The sequence below is a fragment of the Esox lucius genome, chromosome 7 (assembly GCF_011004845.1).
Source record: "Esox lucius isolate fEsoLuc1 chromosome 7, fEsoLuc1.pri, whole genome shotgun sequence".
In the NCBI taxonomy this organism is placed as follows: domain Eukaryota; kingdom Metazoa; phylum Chordata; class Actinopteri; order Esociformes; family Esocidae; genus Esox; species Esox lucius.
In genome coordinates, this window is record NC_047575.1 from 8937268 (window position 1) to 8942666 (window position 5399).

Sequence of the window (5399 nt, forward strand, 5' to 3'; positions counted from 1 at the left end):
GCGGTACTGCCACGTCCTGGCTATGCCCCTAGCCATCTCTGCGCTGGGCTCGGGGCATAGTCAGGTCAGGAGGTGGCACATCTAGCCACCTCCAATCCTTTTGGTCTCCCCAATCGGAGGCAGGTATCGATCGTTGCCTCCAATTAGGGACCCTATGTAAGTTCCTTGTTTTTGCCATGCCGGTGTGGTTCATTTTGGTTTTGTTCCTGTATGGAGTATCCCATGTCACCGGTTTCTGCTTTTGTTTTGTATTTGTTTGAGCTTTTCCTTTTCCATTAAACATGGATTACCTCAGTTTCTTTGATTCTGCTCGTGACACCATGGATAGGGATGTGCAGGCATGGTTATGTGGGCTGGTGTGGCTACAGTGCCAGGACTGAATATTTGTCTGAGTCTGTTTCCACTGGTGCCAAACACCGGTGTTTTACCCTAAAGTCCAGATTCTTTCTGTTTCCACCGACACGGGCCAGGGCCAGTCGGACACTAGGCCATGGCCGAGTAGCCCGGCTCTGACCCGATGCCATGACTCTATAGAAAATGACGCACTTTGTGCTATTCGAATAGCGATGTGTATCATTTGCTTAGTCTTTAGGCTTCTCGTAATGGTTTTCATCCGATCAAACAAACAGATCCCTGACAAAATAAAGTAGATGAAGCAACAGTACAGGGAAGCAAAGACTCAGAACGGAAAGAGTTGGAATGACCGAATGTGGTACAATACCACTGAGTCAATAGAATAAGAAACCAGGCAAACCTAGTTCAGCCGGATCGCAATAGAAAGCATTGTCCTCTTGAGATTCAAAACCTGGTCACCCATGTGAAAGGCTGTGCCGCTAACCACTACCCCACAGAGTTCTATGTTTGACAGGTGTCAGTATAGCTGTCATGGTGCGGTGAGCAGCAGCGCCACCGTGCCATGTTTTCACAAGTTCCCATATCTCACGAACACATCCCGGACTGTCACATGTTTCCCATCTTCCACACCAGGTCCCAATCTAGCTCGTTTGTATGTGTATATATGTTTCCCCTCTGCTCCCCACATTGTGGATCATTGTTGCTGTCACTGTCATTGTTGCTGTCTGTATGCTGGTGAGTGTTGTTTGTGCTACTGTTTGTATGTTAGTTGTTAAGTCGCATTGTTGCGCACTTTATTTTCATTCAGTAGAGTAGTTATTGTTTTCCGTTCGTGTTCGGTTTGTTGTTTGTTGTTTTAATAAACCAACGAACGTGATCTCTGCCTGCGCCTGGTTCCTCCAACGCTACACCACGACAGTTGTTACAGAATGATCCACCAAACCTGGAACCAGCAGGCAGTCCCTCCAGAGAGGGTATATACCTGGAGGGGCGATTGGGGGTCTGACTCCCTCTCCTCAGATGACGACGAAGCGGTCTATGAGAGAGTGGAGGAGGATCCCCTTGGGGAGCAGTGTTGGGGGTTGCCCCAAGACGGGTTCGGGGTGCCGCTGTGGGGCATGGACCAGTATGGAGTGGTCAAGCCCCTCACCAAAGAGCAAGGGGAGCTGGTGAAGGGTCTCCTGCAGGACATGCAGGAGGCAGGAAGGACAGGACGCAGGCGAGGCCGGAGGAAGAAGAGGGCGAGGTGCCCAACGCTTGGTCCGAGGTCCCCCCAGGAAAATTTTAGGGGGGGGCTGAGTGGGTGCCCGGGGGAAGTCCCGACGGCGCCCCCTCTATGTCCGGTGCCTCCTCGACCCCGTGCAGGCTGGCCAGGCTGTAGGCTGGCAATTAGGCGCACACCGCTTCCTGCTCCGCGGCCTTCCGCCGCCCCTGTCCCTGCGCCACGGCGCCGATTGCCCCCTGCTGCTTTGGAGCAGCAGCCAGCGCCTCCTACCTGCCAGCAGCGGCAGTCAGCGCCTCCTACCTGCCAGCAGCGGCAGTCAGCGCCCCCTGCTGCATTGGAGCAGCAGCCAGCCCCTCCTACCTGCCAGCAGCGGCAGTCAGCGCCCCCTGCTGCATTGGAGCAGCAGCCAGCGCCTCCTTCCTGCCAGTGGCAGCAGCCTGCACCGCCTGAGGCCGAGGAGGAGTGGCCTGCACCGCCTGAGGCCGAGGAGGAGTGGCCTGCACCGCCTGAGGCCGAGGAGGAGTGGCCTGCACCGCCTGAGGCCGAGGAGGAGTGGCCTGCACCGCCTGAGGCCGAGGAGGAGTGGCCTGCACCGCCTGAGGCCGAGGAGGAGTGGCCTGCACCGCCTGAGGCCGAGGAGGAGTGGCCTGCACCGCCTGAGGCCGAGGAGGAGTGGCCTGCACCGCCTGAGCTTGCCGGGGTTTGGCTGCCACCGCCCCTTCCTGTCCCGGCCGCCCCGGCGCCCCTTCCTGTCCCGGCCGCCCCGGCGCCCCTTCCTGTCCCGGCCGCCCCGGCGCCCCTTCCTGTCCCGGCCGCCCCGGCGCCCCTTCCTGTCCCGGCCGCCCCGGCGCCCCTTCCTGTCCCGGCCGCCCCGGCGCCCCTTCCTGTCCCGGCCGCCCCGGCGCCCTCTCCTGTCCCGGCCGCCCCGGTCCCTCCTTCGGCTCTTCCGGCTACCGACCCACCGTCGGCTCTTCCGGCTACCGACCCTCCTTCGGCTCTTCCGGCTACCGACCCTCCTTCGGCTCTTCCGGCTACCGACCCTCCTTCGGCTCTTCCGGCTACCGACCCTCCTTCGGCTCTTCCGGCTACCGACCCTCCTTCGGCTCTTCCGGCTACCGACCCTCCTTCGGCTCTTCCGGCTACCGACCCTCCATCGGCTCTCCCGGCCTCTGACCCTCCGCCGGCTACCGACCCTCCGTCGGCTCTCCCTGCCCCTGACCCTCCGCCGGCTCCTGTTCTTCAGCCGGTTCTGCCTCCCCGGCCTGTCCCGACGGCTCCGCCACCCTGGTTAGTCGCGGCTGTTCCGCCCCCTCGGCGGGTTTGTGCCGATGGGGGTACTGTGCTGCCCCGCCCCCCCTCCCTTGGGCTGGGGTTCGTCTTGGCCCGTCCGGTGGCCGGGCCTTTGGGGGGGGGTACTGTCATGGTGCGGTGAGCAGCAGCGCCACCGTGCCATGTTTTCACAAGTTCCCATATCTCACGAACACATCCCGGACTGTCACATGTTTCCAATCTTCCACACCAGGTCCCAATCTAGCTCGTTTGTATGTGTATATATGTTTCCCCTCTGCTCCCCACATTGTGGATCATTGTTGCTGTCACTGTCATTGTTGCTGTCTGTATGCTGGTGAGTGTTGTTTGTGCTACTGTTTGTATGTTAGTTGTTAAGTCGCATTGTTGCGCACTTTATTTTCATTCAGTAGAGTAGTTATTGTTTTCCGTTCGTGTTCGGTTTGTTGTTTTAATAAACCAACGAACGTGATCTCTGCCTGCGCCTGGTTCCTCCAACGCTACACCACGACAGTTGTTACAATAGCCTCTTGTCTATGAACAAATCCTCTTTTGCCATTGGCCGTTTTACCAGCTAATTGGCCATTCGTGAATGATATTGATACAGTTGAACTGACTAACTTTTCTTACTAAGTTTACCTCCACCACAAATAGCGTCTATGAACTGTTAGCTTTTGCAACTGGCCGTTTGAACAGCTTATTAGCCAGTAATAGGCTTTACCAGTATCTACTTACTTACCGGAATAGTCATAGGAATTGAGCAATTGCTAGTGAGTCTGCCAAAACTATTTCATTTCATGGCATAAGAATGTTTTTTTTTTCTTCCATGGCATAACAACTTACTTTTTTCTTTCATTGGTGAATTACATTGATACAATAAATATCAAGAAAGGTGACTAACTTTTTCATCAAGTGAAACGACGAGAGAATTGTGGAAATAAAATAAATAAATGTTGTTCACAATAAATTCAAACTTGAGCCTTCCACTTAAGAGGCACTGTCTTTAACCATAACTCCACGGCATTACGCAAGTCACCAGTCGCTAAACACTACTGAGTGTTAAACTGACTAACATTTTTTATTAAGTTTACCTCCACCACAAATAGCGTCTATGACCTGTTAGCTTTTGCCACTGGCCATTTGAACAGCTTATTAGCCAGTAATATGCTTACTGGCATATACTAAATTCTTATGATTAATCATTAGAATTGATTAATTGCTAGCGAGACTGAAGATTAGCTTTTCCATGCCAGAAACAGTCGCAATATAACCTTATCCTGTTTTAGTTAAGACTCACTATAAAGTAACTACTGTAGCCTTACCTAAGTTGTAGCCAGTAAATGTGTTTGTTCATCCGGACCCAAAACGCATGCGCGGACACGTACTTCGAAAAACCACCAGAAACAATAGCACTATAACCTTGTATGGTTTTATTTCAGGCTTACTATAATGTAGTCATTGGAGATTTTAGCCAGTGATGTTTTTGTCTATACCAGATAATTCATAATGCGTACTTCGCTACGCCTGCGAAGAGATACGAACCAGGGATACATAGTTCGCAGGTCCGCTTCTCTAATCACTAAACTATTTTACAAAGGGTAGTCAGTCTGTCAGTCACTCCGGCAGTTACTCAGTAAGATACGTTCGCTTACGCGGTCCGGCAAAAACGGAATGCTGAGACCCAGACGTCGCATGCTGACCCTAACATAAAATTACCTCCGAATTCTCCCAAATCCTTCTTTTAAAGTTAGATAGTTTTGACAACCAATCTACTGCGCCACAACTTCGATAATAATTTCAATTCTGTGGGAACTATTAGCTAGCCTATAACTGGGTGGGCAGCTCATTTTGGAAGAGAGCCTCAGAAAGACAATAACAGAGCAAAGCATTGGCCTATTTAACTACTTATTTCATTATTGTTCTGATTAGATATTAACAGAAACAGGCATCCCATTCTATATAATTTGTCAAATAAAATATTTATTTTTAGATTAAATATATGTTGAATACATGGTTATATTAAAATAGTACATCTTAAGTTAGCTATTTAACGTGGCACTAAAAATAAATTTTCTGGGTGGGACCGAAACTGTTGTCTGGGACAGTCCCGGACGCGGGGTTCGAATATTTAAATAGTGATACTGAAAAGCACTGTATCCATATTCGATTTCTGTAGTCCACCCTTTGTTATGCCTAGCCAGGAAAGGTGATGTAAAGCACCCAGTAAACCCTGTTGAGACACACCTTTTAAATAATTATTGGGTAAGTGATCCACAGCGTCGACGGGGTTAGACAAAACGATTGAAAGAGCTTGCACAAAATGTTAGTCCATACAGTTAATAACAATGTTTAAAATAACAGAAGAAGAAGATAATGATATGATGATTAACAAAATAATTTCAGTATGAGAAGCCAGGAAACATGTAGACCTGTAAACATGTATTGTGATAAGGGGAAAGGAAGATACAGAGTAATGTAATGTCTAATTTGAAGATGGAGAGGAATCAGTCTGGAAAAAGTGAAAGTGGGTGGT